Source organism: Phacochoerus africanus, chromosome 13, assembly GCF_016906955.1.
Source record: "Phacochoerus africanus isolate WHEZ1 chromosome 13, ROS_Pafr_v1, whole genome shotgun sequence".
Lineage (NCBI taxonomy): Eukaryota > Metazoa > Chordata > Mammalia > Artiodactyla > Suidae > Phacochoerus > Phacochoerus africanus.
In genome coordinates this window covers 38,678,778-38,697,103 of record NC_062556.1, presented here as the reverse complement: position 1 = coordinate 38,697,103, position 18,326 = coordinate 38,678,778, and the positions used below count along the sequence as shown (strand labels likewise).

Genomic DNA, 18,326 nt, shown 5'->3' with positions numbered 1-18,326 from the left:
GGGCTTGTCTATTTTTCCTGCCTTTTTCTTTAGTCTGAGCATCTCTCTCATTTAGAGGAAATATGGGGCCAGTTGTTACAGCAATGAAGAGGTTGTCGAATATACTCCGATAGATCAAGGTTCTAGAAGGGAGTGTATATAAGTATATACGAATGTATGTGAATGTCTATGTATTTTGTTAATGAACCGAGGTCTGCCATAAGTTTTATCCAGATACAGGTGTGCTTTCATAAAATAACATTTTTAGCACACAAAGAAATCTTTGAGTATAAAAATGTTGAATGATAGAAGGTCCTCAAGATAAGATCACTAACTACATGAGAGGTGTAAAGCAGGACATGGAATTTAAGATGGAGATAACATTTGACGTTTTCTCAGTATGAGCATTAACAGCTGTTCTGTCAAAACCTGCTACTCTCTCAAGTTTGTGAACCCAGGACTGAGCAAGTTCATTCTAGGAATTTGTTTTGCTGCACCTTCTAAGCTTCTCATACAGCTTATTTTATCATACCCTGTGAAACTCGAAGGCACATCCTGTTCATGAAAATGAAAGCACAATCTTTATCACAAAACTAGATAATTATTCTGCAGTGAAGCTGTTATCACTGTTTATATATTTGTATACTGTCATGTTCTCAATACAGGAGTGAAAACTTTTTACATCAGCATTAGGATCAATGTGAGGCTACAGTTTTGAGACATAGCAATTTACCAACAAAAAGGATTGATATAGCATTTTACTACCAATCCAACATAAATGAGTATACGCTATTCAGAATGTACATTTATTGATCTTAAACAGTTAAAATAATATGTATAAATTTTATGATATTGTAATATATTTGTGTAGTTACTTAAGGGAAGAATATTCTCCACATGACATATTTCAGAGAGGAAAAAGCTTGCATCTGTGTAGACTGGTATAACCCTTCCATTAGTTTATGAACAAAAAAAATCCTCAGGGTATCGCAATTGAAAAGAACAAAAGATTATGGTCATGATGTGCCCGAGAGTGTTTAAATTAATTAATTAATTAATTACTTAATTAATTCTTTTTTTACTTAGATTTTTTTAGGGCCGCACCGAGGGCCTATGGAGGTTCCTAGGCGAGGGGTCGAATTGGGGCTGTAACTTCCAGCCTACACCATAGCCACTGCAATGTAGGATCCGAGCTGCATCTGAGCTCTCGGCAACCCTGGATCCTTTTAACCCACTGAGCAAGGGCCAGGGATAGAACCTGCAACCTCATGGTTCCTAGTCAGATTTGTTTCCGCTGCGCCACGACGGGAACTCCTTCTTTTTTTTTTTTTTTAATTTTTGTTTTCATTTTCTAGCTTGAGGAAAGACATGGGGAAAATCTCTCATCAGAAAGAACTCCCCACTCACTGTACATCAGGAAAGAAGTGAAAATATTGGCATTTCAGCAACTAGATGGAATCTTTTTATGATTAATGTACTATTTTCAGAGAGGAGAATTCAAAAACTATAAGATATCTTGCATTTTTCAGATGTCATTTTGGTGACATCACATAGAGTAATTCTCCCACTTCTGGTTCATCGGTCTTTTTTTGCTGCATTTAAAAATCATATTTAAAATTTTTGCCAAGCCATTGGTAAGAGAGTATGAAAAGAACATTGAAAAAGAATGCCAGTTTCATTTTCCCTTTTAGATCTTCCAGCTTTTAAGTTTGTATCTGTCTGGCGTATTGTTAGCAGCAAAGGCCTTTCACTCATCCTACAATTGTTTCTTAAGCATGAGCTCCTGTCAGGCACATTTCAGCCTATGGGGACACAGTGGACAATGACACACATGGCTTTTACAAATGGCTGCAGTGTGGGAGGTTAGAACTAATTTTTTTTAATTATATAAATATAAAAACTACATGTATAGAACCATATAAACTATATAAATAATAATATCTTAGTTGCAACAAGTGCTTGGATGAAAATGAAACTGGACTGTATGACTCAAAAAGAAAGGTGGTTAGACTGCTAATCTAGAATGGACAGGTAAGGAAATCCTCCTTATAAGGTAACATTTAAGCCCAAACCACAAAACTAAAACATCTCAAGGGTAGGACAAAGTTTTGGCAGAGAGCCTTCCAAAACAGGACCCTGAAAGTGTTGAGGATTGAATGGGATTTTCTCTTGCAGGGGAGAAGGAAGACTACTGAATGTGGAGCCTGGTGAGTGAGACTGATTATGGTGGGAGATGAGGGCAATGGACAGCAGATCACTCAGCACTTTGTTCTGAAAATAAGGAGTCCAGGTTTTATTTTAAGCAGAAGGAAATTATGGTATAAGGTTTAGAGCAAGGGGATATGCCAAGCTCTCCTTTATAATGCTGATGGATCACTCTGGCTCAAGTAGAGATGGATTTCAAGAGGGCCCCATCCTTGTAGAAGCAGGGGGAATGGTGTGGAGTGTACAGCCACAGCCCAGGCTGGAGTGGTTGGTTTTGACTAAAGTAGTAGTAGAAAAGACAAGGAAGCTAAGTGGATGCCCAAGGTCTATTTTGGAGGCAGAGCCAACAGAACTTGCCAATATATTGAATTTTTCTGTGACTGGGGGAGAAAGAAGAATGAGTCCTAGGGTATTGTCTCCACAACTGGGTGGATAGTGATGCAGTGAAGAAAGCTAGAGATGGAAATGGAAAGAATGTGTTTGCACAGGGAGAGATGGGAAAAATTAACAAGGGTTCTACTTTGGATAAAACAGGTAGAGGAACATATAAGACATCTAAATCAAGATGTTACTTTCTGCTATCTAATTCCACTGGCCTGAATGGTGTCCACCAAAACCCACAAATATTAGATGATCTTCGCAAAAGTCAATAGATCAACTAGAAAGTAAATTTTTTAGAGAACATGTTAAAACTGAGTTTTGTTTAGGTTATTACTACATGCAATGTGTGTATGTCTATACATCATATGCATATATGTATATGTAAAATATATCAGTTATGTATATATACTCATATAAATAAGGAGTAAAACTATGATCTGTCAGTTGTCTTAGTCTGTATCGTCCAGTATGGCTCTAAGTGACCTTGGGACTCAGCTTCACGACTCTCCATCTACTTACTCAAGAGAGACAGCTTTGTGTTGACCACTCATGCATTTAGTACATCTGCTTTACTGAGATCTATTTGTGTCTAAAACTAGGAGCTCTTTAAAGGTTTAATGATGTGTAAAATACAGCAGCCTACATGCTTGGGCTCAGAAAAAAAAATGTATCAGGGATGATGTCATTAGGGATAAGAGATGTACATTTTATTGTGAGTTTGAATTATTTTTCTTTTCTTTTTCCTTTTTAAGTAATTTTATGCTAACTAGTGCTTTGCATGATTCATACGATTCCTAAACTGCACAGTCGGTGATTTCTGGACCAACTTGGATTGACTTTCTACAGATAAAGTGGAAAGGTGACAGGCCAGTAGTAGAGTAAAGCAGTATAGATAAAGTAGAAATTAGATAAAGTGGCCTTAAATCAAAAAGATATTTTAAGTTATGTCTTGAAGATAAAGTTATCTTAAGTTTTCCCTTTCAACTCTGTAATCAAAGAGTAGCTTGCGGCCAATTTTATTAATAGGCCATTTATTTGAATTCACATAATTACCTACTATGACATCCAGAGCTGAATGTTATACCATTCACTGTGAATTCACAGGCCAGGCTGTGCAGTCAAGATTCAAAAGCAGGTTAAGTGCCACCCAGGGAAGAGACCAGGGCTTGATTCTGTGTTTTTGAGAACAGAAAACACATACACCAAGCTCCAGTTGTACAGCCTTTACTTACAGCAAGAAAGGAGAGTACACAGAAGATTCAGTCCCTTGCATTGTGGCCCACAGATCTGCTCCATAGCTCAGGAGAGTGACATAGCTGCACAGCCACCACTTCAAGCTGCAGTAAAAGGACCCCGACCTCTCCTTCATAGAATCTGAAATACACAAAGTTGAGAGTGTGTCTGAGGACCACTAACACAAGTGCTTAACAAACAGAAGAAAAAGAACAGTTGTTCCTTGATATCAGGTATCCAAATTGTTCTCAGGATCCATCTGATGCCAAAATCCATGGATACACAATTCCCTTATATAAAACGCTATAATATATGCATATAACCTATACACATACTTCTATATACTTTAAATCATCTTCTGATTACTCATAATAAGTAACACAATGTAAATGCTCTGTAAATAGTTGTAAAGACCATGTAAATGCTATGTAAGTAGTTGCCAGCGCTGCAAGTTTTTTGTTTGTTAACTTTCTATAATTTTAGAGGGTGGAGATGGGTTTGTTGACCTGATGTTGGTTGACTCTTTGGATGAAGGCCAACTGTATATGCCACGCCCAGAACATATTACCAAAGGAGGCCTAAGTCTGGGATAGGCTGTGAGGGCTCTTTGTGTCTGAGTGAAGCAATGTTCGAGGTTCAAGGTCCATTCATATATTGTCCAGCAGGGGTTAAAATATAGCATGAATGGGACTGCCTCTCCCAACACTTAGAAACAGTAGTCATTATGAGACTGAAAAAACTCAATTCTTCTAATTTTTAATTTCTTTTGTTCTCTTATATTAGAAAATACTATGCTTTTTAGCTGTGTCTGTTAAAGTAACTGTGATGAAACTAAAAGAGAATGGACTTTCTCTCCAGTTGATCTCCTGAGTCCCTCTCAGTTACTTAAACTCTGTGAAACACAGTTTCATAATATTAATATAGAAATAACACCTGCCTAAAGAGATGTGTAGGATTATGGAGTTCCCATCATCGTGGTTTAGCAGTTAACGAACCTAACTAGCATGCATGAGGACATGGGTTCGATCCCTGGCCTCACTCAGTGGGTTAAGGATCTGGTGTTGCTGTGAGCTGTGGTGTAGGGTCACAGACACGGCTCAGATTCCACATTGCTGTGGCTCTGATGTAGGCTGGCAGCTACAGCTCCAATTCAACCTCTAGTCTGGGAACCTCCATATGCTGCTGATATAGCCCTGAAAAGCTAAAAAAAACAAAAAAAGAGATTTGTAGGATTAAATGAGAATATATACTAAAATTTTCCTAAAGCAAAACTTTACCAGGTACCAGGAAAGTGAATATATTCATGGTTTTAACAGGATGTAAATTAGTCAATAAGTCACCTGTTTTATTCTTTATTCTCCTGACAATTCATTTCTGGTTGTGATCAAAGGTAAATCTTGCTAATAGCAACACCAGATTTCAAATTCACTGCACAAAAGAAACTGAGGGAAGATTCAATTCCCAGCCTTTTAAGGATTCCTTCTGACCCCACTTCTCAAGTTCTCAAAACTCTGTGCTTGTCAGCTTTGTCACCGAAGCACAAATTAAGAACTTTCAACCACCACCAAGTAATTATGTCTCACTTCATTGACAAAGTCTTCCATTTGGCTTACAGAATTTTGGTTCCCTTAATTACAAGTAAAAACAATCCTAGAAAGAACTTATAGAATAAGCCATTTGAACTTTTGCCCTAAGGAGTCTTGAGAACCAAATTTTAGCTCCTGGCTGACTGCATCCAGAGTGGTCTGAAGGGAAATCCAGCATTTTCCAGACTAAGCCCATACTTTGCATCACTGCGTTCCTTTGCTGTTAGCTCCTGCCCTCTCTGCTTGAGGTGCTGACTTTGGCAATTGCTCCAGAGGAACTGACTGTGTTCCAGGGCACTTTCTGAAAATTTCAGGGAGGGAAGAAAGGTTTTTATTCTTGTCTGTGCCAAAGAGGGCTTTGGGGGTATTTTCTTCCTCAGCAACTCTTTAACTCTCCTCTTGTGAAGCATCTTTCTGTGTGCTTTGCAGAGAATGGAATCTCACCAGAGGCCTTCTGAAATGACTTCAGAAAAGTGTAGATAGGAGTCCAACGTAATACGGCTTCCCCTCCACTCCCCCACCAGGAAGCTGCAGGGCCGAACTTTCAACCTCTTTTTTGACTATGCTCAGATTTCCATGTCATAAAAGGCATTTTTTAAAGTACAAATTTGTATAGTATTATGCAAAATTATTTCCACAAGCAGAGTATTTTTACTTAAACAGACTTTCATGTAATAATGGTGCTATTATAAATAAAATAAAAGTAAAAGAAATAGCATGCCTGGCTTATTATCATTCATGTCTAGTCTTTGTTCATGATTTGATCATTCTTCTGACATCTGCGTGCAATTTTACCACTGTGGAAGGGTACTCTTCATGTTTTTATATGTATGACAGTACTTTTCGTAGCATATCATCGCCTTCAGATACTGGTTATACTCTTAACTTTAGGTTTAGCAGGCCTCTATAAACTTATGAATGTTTATATAATGGACTAGCTATTTGAGAGTTTTATTTCTTTATGTTGTCCCTTGGTTTTTAAAAATGCTTACCAAATTTATTAGGGAATTCTATTATATCTAGTGTGGAGGAAAATGACAGTTCCTAGACAGTAAAAGGAAAATAAATCATTTTGTAATTATGCACAAGGTGATTTCTGTATTTATGAGCGCATGAGAAACATGTTTCTCTCAAGTTTTCTAATTTTCTGTGAAAGGAATATCCATAATAATAAAACAGTCCTAAAATATAAATGTATAAAATAGGCTACAATATTATATTTTAAAAGTCTTGATGATGGGAGTTCCCGTTGTGGTGCAGTAGAAGTGAATCCTGATAGTATCCATGAGGATATGGATTTGATCCCTGGCCTCACTCATTGGGTTAAGGATCCCATATTGCTGTGGCTGCACTATAGGCCAGCAGCTATAGCTCTAATTTGACCCCTAGCCTGGGAACTTCCATATGCTATGAGTGTGGCCCTAAAAAGCAAAAAAAAAAAAAAAAAAAAAAAAACAAACAAACTTGATTATATTGTTTTCTAGTAACATTTTTGCATATATAATGTATTCACAATGTCACTTTTTTTTGGGTTAACCAAAGAAATTCTGAACTTCCTACAAAATCTTTTTGATAAATAATTTTTAGCTTGTATTATTGCCTGATTATGTCTGTAGGAGTTTTGCATGGTATGTACACAAACGTAAATATACATTCCTTTTCCTTGCCTCCTGGAAATTTTTTCTCCTTATATTTTCCTCCTTTCAAACTTGGAAAGGTAGACTACTTCCTTAGCAGTATTTGTGTGTCTTTAGTCCATAATCTTATTGATGGACTCCTTTGTAATTTGTAAAGCAAAATTAAAATCGACCTGTAATCTGTTAAAACAGTCCTAGGCATTCACATCAGCCATTAGCTCTGATAACTCCTTTATCTTTGTGAAGAAGAAAAGGCTCTTAAGTATTGATTTTAAATAATAAAACATAGCTGCCAATCTAATTTTACCTGTCACACACTTAGGTTTGTGGGTATTGTTCTCCCTACATCACAGTTGCCTTTTTTGTTATGAAATAATATGCTCTTCTGTCTCAGAGAAGCATTGCAGAAAAAAAAATTTTTTTCCTACCAAACAACTCTAGTTTGAATGTTTTTCAATTAGAGACCTAAGTAGAACAATGTAAAACCGTAATTTAGGATTTTTTTCCCTCAGTTTTACTTTGAAATTTCCTTGATTCAGGCAATCCTCATGAAAATAATTTACTAGTATGACTTGATCAGCTAATTACAATATCATTTACAACATATAAGCTATTGATTATTGGTAGGAAGAGTAATAACTGGTAACAAAATAGTCAGTTTTCTTCCATGTATTTCCCAACTCCTTTGCAATAAGCAGAGTCATTCAATTTGTTTTGATCAATGGATGTGATGTGTCATTTCCAGGTAAGGGAAAGCTTGTTTTCCAGTTTATTTTTCAACTGAGGGGACCTAGATGGCTCCATATTTCAGAGGGAGTATTGCTTAATCCAGTGCTTGTGTGACTGTCTAAAGAAACACTTGTGAAGGTCATGTAAAATTAGCTAAAAAATAAACTTTTAATTGTGTTATAACAGTAGATTTTCAGGGTTAATTTGCTATCACGTTATAGCCTATCCTGGATAATATAATTTTAGACTAATTCGTGCCTAGAGATTACAATGCCATCACATACACTGATATGTCCCATGAAAATCCACTGCAACACTTTCAGATATAATTTATTACAATTATATTCTCTATGTTAAATTGGGGGTTTCTTAATATTCCATTCAGCCCTTTATATGTCAAGGATAATAGTGAGTGAAAAATGTGAGTGAAAAAAATTGAAGAGAGTGAAATTGTTCTTTATCAGAAAGAATTGGGCTTTCTGTGATTCATCTTACCAGGGAAGGTTCAAGGTCAGAACATCTCTAGAGTTTTTGAAGACAGTATAGGCCGGTTCCTCAAGAAGACAGTTTTAAAAGTCCTGCTCACCTAAAAGTCCTACTCAATTATTTTTATATTACTTTCTCAGGTTCAGATATCAAATATCTTCAAAGAATTTCAAAATGTGATTTGTTTTCATTGAATTATATATAATTGGCATCTACTTATCTCAGTCTCAAGTTTTATATTAAAAAACTACTTTGAAATCTAAGGACTACTTATATTTTATTGTGTTTTAACAGAAAGTCATATACAATGTATATAAATGATTTGATCCTATCACATTGATTTATCTAAAAATCTAACTCTGGTTTTAAAATTGAGATGTTTAACTACCAGTGAATAAAAAGATTAAGTTCCTGCTATTTTTGAATGTTGTGACATGTTCTATATATGGAAATTGAAACTACCCATGTGTCTTTAAAGAAAATCTACTCTAAAGTAAATTACCTATTACATACTGAGAAATAGAAGCTGTACCTTAATACTATTTGTATTACTACAACCAATTTTTCCCAGTAATCAAGTCTTCTATATCATATATATATATGTAATATATAAATTGAAATAATTCATTATTTACAATTTTTAAAGTTTCATATTATATTTTAGGACTATATCTCGTTAATTAAATTGCTATTGTGAGACACAGTGAACAAATTTAGAATCAGTTTTACATTGCATTCGAAACAGTATTGGTAGCCTATGTTCACAGTAAGAGTCTGAAACTAATTTCCTTCAACTCATATATGATAAATGATAGAGGCTAAAGGAAGGAATAAATCATGGACTTTGCACTCTAACATCTACTAGTTTAATGAAAAACATCAGGGAGTTTCCGCTGTGGCACAATGGCTTAAGAATCTGACTTCAGCAGCTTGAGTCACTGTGGAGATGCAGGTTCGATCCTGGCCAAACAGTGAGTTAAAGGTTTTGGCTTTGCTGCAACTGCAGTTTAGGTCATAACCATGGCTCAGATAGAATCTCTGGCCTGGGAACTTCAATATATTTTGGTGTACCCATAAAGGAAAAAAAAAAAAGGAAAGAAGAACATCAATGTGCAAAGGAAACACTTAAACACAAGTGGATTGTTATAAACATTATAATAAGAGTACAACACACTGAGTACTTCATTATGCAAAGAGAACTTCAGGAAGTTTCAGGAGGGGCAGTTAAAATAAATAATGGAAACTAAAGTAGGCAAGTAACAACGGTAAGAAAAAATGAAAAATATATGTGGAAGGTAATTTTTGTGTGTGTGGTTTTGGCCAGCATTTGAATGATAGAAGAACAAAGTTTGAAATTGCTACCTAGATTTCTAGCATAAATGACTCAGTCACCCCTCTCATTACATTAGAGAATCTGTAAAAACAAACAAGAAATACTTCAGAGAAACTGTTTTGTGTGTGTGTGTGTGTGTGTGTGTGTGTGTGTGTGTGTGTGTGTTTGCTATTTCTTGGGCCGCTCCCGCGGCATATGGAGGTTCCCCAGGCTAGGGGTTGAATAGGAGCTGCAGCCACTGGCCTAGGCCAGAGCCACAGCAACGCGGGATCCGAGACTCGTCTGCAACCTACACCACAGCTCAGGGCAAGGGCGGATCCTTAACCCTGCTGAGCAAGGGCAGGGACTGAACCCGCAACCTCATGTTTCCTAGTCGGATTCGTTAACCACTGCGCCACGACGGGAACTCCCCGAAACTGTATTTTTGTTTCTAAAATAACTCTTGCATCTCCCAGTGAACGTACGTGGCCTATCACAGAGTGGGAATAGAATGAGCACTTTTTAAAAAGGACACAAATACACTATATTAGGTATTATATGTGCCATGTTTTTCTAAGGCCATCACTTAATTTAAAGCAATTATTCATCATCAATTTGCTAACATTTTTCTTGTTCAAAATTTCTTACTAACCTTTAGACACTCTTCCTTTTTGAGGCTCTAGATTTTCTTAATATTTTCTATTAACTTTGTTAATGAAGCTGTCCTGCTTCCACTCAATAAAATCTCACACTGAAGCAATTTTTCTCTAGGCCAGCGAAAATGACCAGTAGCATATTTTTCTGTCAGGCTTTATGTTTTTATGTCAGGCTTTATGTAAAATCTAAATTTTAACTATTAATTCCTTTCAATTAAAAATATTTTAGTATATTTATATATCTAGCTATCCATTTAATACCTTTATGCCTTTATTCAATAAAGTTTGAGAGTGATTAGAAATGTTTTATTATTTTAATCTTTCAAAACATGATATTTAAAACTACCTTCCTGAAAAAAATAATTCCACCTTCACTTGCTGAAAATAAACCTATTATAAAGTTGCAACAGAGAATACATTATACATATCAACATTCAAATTATAACTATAAAATTAATATCTAGAAGATAAATTTGTGGCTTTCTAAAAACTTATTTTGAGGGGTTAAAGAGTCTTTTTAGGTGGCAAGAAAAAGAAATAATTACTATCGATTAGCAATTGGCTCAGCTTCTCTAGAAGGTTATTAAGGTCCTAAAATACAGAACAGTGTTATAAACAATATTGTATTCTCCCCAGTCTGTCTTGGACTAACCGTTTTTTTAACTGAAATGTCCTTTTGACATAGCTTATGCATGTCAGGAGGTTTGATATAAGGAGCAATTTAGAACTAAAGACCATTTTATCATTTAAAAGAGAGAATGCTCAGAAACCCTCACAAGCCATATAAACTCTAAACACCTATCAATAATTACTCATTGTATAAAAAATTACTTTATGAAACTCAGATTAAATAGTTCTTCTGGATTTATATGGTTTTATAATGGAAATATAAATGGTTCCAATATGTGTAAATATGGGTATATTACCCAAAGGCAGAGAAAGCAAAATCTTCACAGTACCCATATCTCTCTCTCTCCATATGAGTAGAGAGGGAGAGAGGAGAAACTTGATGTTAGTAAGGGCTTTTTCTTGAGAGCATTTTAAATTTCCAGATGCTTAAAAACAGAGTTATTTATGGAGCCCCTGGTGTTGACCCAAAGCATGTTTCCACTGAAGGGCAGGTTTTCTTCCTCCATGCATCTTAACATAAGTAATCAGCTCTTCAGTTTTTCACAAAAGTATTCTCCCTTTCTGTGCCGTTTTTGCCCCAGCTGAAGTAGTGTTTAAATCCACTTTATATGCTACAATTTAATACATGTGGTGTAAATATTTGAGTCAGAGACCTGTGTCAGTGAAAATTTCACACTATTCTGTTTAACTTATTCCAAATTTTAACTTGCTGGAAGAATAACCATTTATTCATTCAATCAGTAATCCATTCAGTAAATATTTAGCGCACTTACTATACACTGGGCTATGTTTTAGGAATTGGGGATACAAGGATATGCAGGAATATTCTGCCATTATGTTGGTTATTTCTTCAGCCTTCTTCCTAATTAATTCAGTGATTTCATTTTGGAACTGAACATCTTTTTTGATCAGTACCCACCTTCCTACTTTTGGCTATTTCAAATTATGAAATTTCTGGAACAAACATCAGCCTATGGAATATATTGTTGATTTTCTTATGTATGATTTTTCCCTCAAAGATATAATCAATATCTTACGGATATATATCTGGTGTCTGGCACACAATAAATTCTCAGCATTTGTTTGTAGACCTTAACTGAACATGAGGTAGCTCAGTCACACAAGGGGAGTTGGGAGAGAGTCACCAAGCATTGGCACTGGACTCAGTAAAGATGTTGGCTGATACCTGAGAGGGAATGACACCATCCCAATTTTGGTTTCCACTTAGCCACATCTATACTGAGAGTCCAAAGTGAAACTTCATGGGGCCCAAATAAGAGGGTGGCCTAGCCACAGAGAATCCAGATAGGAAGTAAATATTCAGGAAGGCAACTATTGAGCCTAGGAAATTTCAGGAAAGTAGCTCAGAGGGATTCTTGTCTGTGAAACTGATCACATAACTAGATACCAAGGTAGTGTAGGTGGAAATGAGGAATACTTGAGAACATGGGAATCAATATCAGGAAATTTCAATCTAGACCAGATGTTTGGGGTAACATGGATAAAACCGAGCCACACTGCCTTGCCATGGACAGTATAAGGGCAGAGTTCAGGGCAAAAGTCCATCTCCAATCAGATTGGGATGGGAAGTGAGTAGGGCCAACCTGGTATAATGAACAAGGCATCCGTGGGTGTATCTTTGCTAGACTGGAAAGAGAACTGCATTAGAGACATCTATAAGACAGTCATCATTCATATTCTTTGTGTTCAATCTGTTCATAAATAGGTACATTTTACAGTTAACATTCAACTATAGGTGATAGAAAACTCAGAGTTTTTAATTAGGATAAAATCTGCCCCATTGATATCTTCATGCATAGCACTGAATTAAGCAAATCTAAGTTATTTGATCCCTGAAATTGCTCTCTTAATATTGCATGACGCATTTTTTTACTTCACCTTTGTGGTGGGAACACTTACACGCTATTTGCAATGCAGAAAATGAAAGCTGTCCAATCTAAAAATGTACACAGATAGTCTGTCATAGCTTTGAAGTTTAAATCAACTAAATTTTGTTTCTACTTGACAGTGAGCTCTACTAAAGAACTACATTCTTCTATATCATCAGGGCACCAAAGATGAGGTTTACACTATCCAGTTAATTCAGAGAACATGGATAATTTAATAAAATGGATTGGCTGTCACTAGGAGCCTACCTTAAATTCAACATGAGTACTAGAACCCTTTAATTTCCTGTTATACCCTCCCTCCCAGTTTTCCCCTGTGTTGTCACCTGCTTTGCAATTTTCCCCAATTTAATTCTTTCTAATGGAAAGAAAGTCAAGGAACAGCCAAAGGGCATGCAATTCCAGGTGACTTTTCTTTCCTTGGTGAGCAGTGAGTGCTATGAATCATATTCTCTATCTCTTCTGTAGTGATCTACATTGTGCTTCATGCCTGTCACTATAAAAAAAGAAATAACCATCTAGTCTCCCTTTGGCAGAGAAGGCTTAAATTGGATATGGTCCTTTGAGATCTTGGTTCCAAGGTTATTTTAAGGAGGTTACACATCAAGTCAAGAAAAAGACACTCTAGGCCATAAAGGGAAGGATTTCTTACTAGAGAAATTCTGCTTCCCTTACAAAATTAGAAATTAAAAAAATAATAACAACTGCGGAGTTATCCTGTGCCTGAAACCCCAGCTGACAAGCTTGTGGAAGTAGATTAGCCACATTTCTGAAAATGTCATGAATTACTTGGGTTTTCCCTCAGTTGAGAATAGTGGCAAGAGGCTAATCAAACAAGTTGTAGTGGAGAAATCGGGGATATAAGTCTAGAGTATCATTTGTAACGTCGTAAACACTCAGCATGCAATGTCTCTCTGGTGTGATCTTGAATCACTTAAAGGTAAAGAATGACTGTTCTTTGATAAAAATGCCAAGTTATTTAGTCAGTATCATCCTTCTTCCCTTCAACATTTCTGTATTAGTTAAAGTGAGCTTTAGCTGCAACTGACACAAACCCAAAATAGCATGTGACAATAATAATACATTTTTCGCTTATATAAATAGTTAGGGCTGGCATGAGGTTTTGTGCTGCCAGGAACAGACCTCTTGATACTTGTTGCTTCACCATGTATTGCATCTAACTGAAGGCCCAAGGCAGCAGTTCCAGATCCAGGCATGAGGATGGTGCAGGGGTGAAGAACAGGCTAAAAAACATCCTATAGCTGCTTCTATTGACAATCTATTGCCCCATATTTAGCCTCAAGGCAAGCTGGAAAATATATTGTGGTAACCAACCAAAATGTGTATTTCTATAGAACAAGGGAGAAAGAATGTTGAAGAAAAACTGAAGTCTCTATACCTCATTTATTTTGGAGAAGTCTTATAAAATATTAACACTCTTGTGTTCTAATTTTGTGCTCTAATTTTTGATATAAAAATAGCAATGGGATTTTAAATTATTTTATGTTCTTAGAATTTGGTAAATGTTGCATAGTATTCTATTACTTGAATTTACCCCTTAAGCTTAGTTATTCAACAATTACTGTAAATACAAAATAAATTAGCCAATGGTAAGTAGATGAGAACATAGATTGTATAGATCAGTATATATCAAATTATACATATATATGTATATATCAAAAAAGGGTTAAAGTCTCCTTTATTGAATTCATCCTATGCCTTACTTACACTGAAAAATTTGAATTACAGATTTTCTTTTTTTTTAATAGGGTTGGTTTTTGATACATACAGAAGACAAATTTTAAAATGAAAGTTGTTTTGCTTTTAATTAATGTTTTTACAATTTATTTTCTACTCAAGAATCTCAAGAAAAAATAGCACTAATCCATGAATAAGTTGTGTTTCCCATTGACTCATCTATTATCTTCTTAAATCAGTACCATATAACTAAGAAAATGAGCTCTACAAGTATCTTCAAATACACTTAAAATTTAGATCATATCTTTGATCATCAAATTGTTATAAAAAAATAATTTTATTTGTCAACTATCTTTAAAAAATTTAGTGCTAGGAGCTCCCGTTGTGGCTCAGCAGAAACGAATCTGACTAGCATCCATGAGGATGAGGTTTGACCCCTGGCTTTACTCATTGGGTTAAGGATCAAATGTTACCATGATCTGTGGTGTAGATCACAGACATGGCTCGGATCCTTCATTGCTGTGGCTGTGACATAAGCCAATGGCTCTAGCTCTGATTTAACCCTAGCCTGGGAACCTCCATATGCCATAGGTGTGGCCCTAAAAAAATAAAAACAAATAAATAAATAAAAACTTTAGTGCTAAAGTGTCTTTTGGACCAATGTTTCCAATGTTAAACTATTTTAGCATACAGATGTATACAATGATACATACAGGTACATCTATCTGTATGTATGTATTAATTTATTTCAGTGGTTTATAAAAATGTATTTAATTCCACAATTTCATACTTGATTAATTTTCAGAATACTAGGTTTAACAAGATTCAGCAGAATCCTAAATTGACATACTTTGAACCTATCCTAAGACACTACTCTGAATTATACTTTTTCCAGAAGGAAATGTGATATGTAAACTTAAATATACTCTCTTCTAAAATCAACCCATCACTCAATGTCATAGAACTAGTATTTTGTGGAAAATGTTTTAGAAAATGAAGAAAATAATTTATTGGTATACAAAAGCTTAGTTTGTGTATTTATTAAAATCAAGTCACAAATTTAGCAATGCAACTTGGTTTAGGTTTTCCATAACACTGGAGAAAGTCTTCCCACGGAAAGGGTAGATACCCATGTCAGTTATTTCAGAAGCACTAAAAATACTTAAAATGGAGAATTCATTTGTATATAAATTCTTTACTTTTTCTGTGTTAATTTTTTTAAAGCAAACTCATTTGTAAATAGAATCCTATAGTTTACATTAAAGTATTCATGTTTCATTTCATTTATCTGGGTTATATCTGCCCCCAAACAAGCTATTCTTTTGATGATTTTGTTTACTCTTTTCTCTCCTTTTCATGGACATAATTTATTTCCTACTAATATATTAAAAACAAAAACAAAAGCAGGACATTTATTATTGAAAACTTACCATGTATTAGGAATAGTATTTAGTGCTAGGGATAAAAATTAAGGTAATGGTGAACCATAATAAATTTGCGCTTAAATACAGAGGAGAAACCAAAAATTCATGCCTATCCAGAACATTACTTAAAATCAAGTAAAACATTTTAGAATTTTTTTTTTTTCTTTAGGGCCAACCTGCAGTATATGGAAGCTCCCAGGCTAGGGGTTGAATTGGAGCTACAGATGCCAGCCTACATACATCACAGCCACAGCATGCCAGATTCAAGCCATGTCTGCAACCTACACCATAGCTCACAGCGACACCAAATCCTTAACCCACTGCGTGGGGCCAGTATTGAACCCATGACTTCATAGATGCTAGTCAGGTTCATTACCACTGAACCACAACAGGAACTCCAAAACTCTTTATAATTGACTAGAACAATTGTCTAGGACAAAAACAAATTTCATATTGTCAAAATTCTAATCACCTTTAAGAATAACAATAGCATGTTTATTAGTTGTTACAAAGACTAGAGGGAGATTTGCATATAAACCAGGTAATTTGGAATTAATTAATCTGTTAGTGACAATAAATATATATAAATTCCCAAAAAAAGAAATTGTGAGTGCTAGTTTTGTGCACAATGCGGTAAAATTAAATGTTAGGAAAAAGATTAAATAACTCCTGCATGAAAGATGTACTTAAAACTAAAACTGGGAGTTCCATTGTGACTCAGTGGGTTAAGAACCCAATGTTATCTCTGTGAGGATGCAGGATTCATTCCTGGCCTCACTCAGTGGATTAAGGATCTGGCGTTGCCACAAGCTGTGGGGTAGGTTACAGATGTGGTTCAGATCCTATATTGCTGTGGCTGTGGTGTAGGCCTGCAACTACAGCTCTGATTCAATACCTATTCCTGGAACTTATGTGTGCTACAGGTGCAGCTGAAAAAAGGAAAAAAAATGTATATTCTATGTCACATACTTAATAATCTTGCTCTATATGGATAGGGAAGTAGGAAAATGCTTTTTAAAATTATAATACCTCCAAGAAATTTTCTTTCACAAGTTATTAAACAAAAATATGGAAATTTCTTGTTATCTTTTATGCATAGGCACCTTTATCTTTTATTAGGATTAAGGAAAATGATTACATCCCAAACAAATACAGGCAGGCCTTCTATAGAAGCCCTTCTATAGACCTTCTATAGAAGCTTCTTGCCAATACTGGAAGTAGTACAGAATGCAGTCAACTTTAAGCCCATAAGAAAACCTACTGTATGGTTCGGTGGAAAAGAATAACAATGGTTACTAGAAAGTCAATTTAATTAACCTTAATCTCCTAATAATAGCCCTGTAGACTCTGTCGATTTAAGCAAAGAAGAAAATAAACATGCAGTTATTAAATGGAGAATGTAAGAATACTGTTGTTTTTTTCTTTTTTTTTTTATGAGGGCATATAATGCCCTCAAATTAAGAATAAATTCTAAGATACTTTTAGTTTTGTAAAGTCCCACACAGTATATATAAGCCATAGCTTTATCTAAATAGATGAAATGCTTCTTAGCAACTGCTGTGTACATAACAAATAATCATTGATTAGATTAAAATTTATCAATTAAGTTTATTTCTATAAATTTGGTGCTATGAGTAACTGAATTAAAGACAGGTAATTATGGAATAGTAAGCCTATATAATTTTTCAATTATGGAAGCCAAATTTTATTAGATATAGAAGTAAAACTAATTTACCATCATCTAATTAAAGCAAGGCTGAATTTTTATTATGTTTCTTGAATTTTTTTGTTAACTAATTTGATATTTTTACATCTATTTAACCCAGAGAATGAAGAATAGGGATAACTTAATCTACAACAGAATATTCCATTTCTGGTTCACTAAGGGAAAAATAAATCTTAAGATTTCTCAATGGAAATGATTATTGTTCTGTTTATCTTGATATTAAGAGACAATAAAACAAACAAAAGAATCAGCATACAAATCAAGGAAAACTGAATATACTTTGTGGTTTTTTTATTCAAAATAATTATATAATCTTATGGTAACAAGCAATGTAAAGGACATCTAAGCTTGATGGAATAATTTTAAGTTGGATTGTATTTAAACTAAACCATCTGGGAAGGAGGTCCTGTCCTGGCTCAGCTGAAACATATCTGACTAGTGTCCATGAGGAAGCAGGTTCTATCCCTGGTCTTGCTCAGTGAGTTAAGGATCCGGCGTTGCCGTGACTTGTGGCATAGTCCCAGATGTGACTTGAATCTGGCATTGCTATGGCTGTGCTGTAGGCTGGTGGCTACAGCTCCAATTTGACCCCTAGCCTGGGAATCTCATATGACTTGGGTGCAGCCCTAAAAAGACAAAGAAAACAAAACAAAACAAAAAATCCTAAACCATCTGTTATTCAGATTGGTTAGGGAAAACTGGACCTGTCTAAATAAAAATAAATTATACTTTTATAT

General features: G+C 35.2%; 1 protein-coding gene and 1 long non-coding RNA gene across 3 annotated transcripts in view; one reads left to right on the top strand and one right to left on the bottom strand.

Moving 5' to 3' along the window:
• The window catches only part of PCDH9 (protocadherin 9), a 941,799-nt gene that overhangs the window by 679,669 nt on the left and 243,804 nt on the right, over positions 1-18,326 (top strand). The gene's annotated exons all lie outside the window — the stretch shown is intronic.
• LOC125113347 (uncharacterized) overlaps positions 3,814-18,326 on the bottom strand; it is a 75,164-nt gene continuing 60,651 nt past the window's right edge. Inside the window, exon 3 of the long non-coding RNA XR_007131419.1 lies at positions 3,814-3,939. This is a non-coding gene — a long non-coding RNA (uncharacterized LOC125113347). The remainder of the gene's footprint in view (positions 3,940-18,326) is intronic.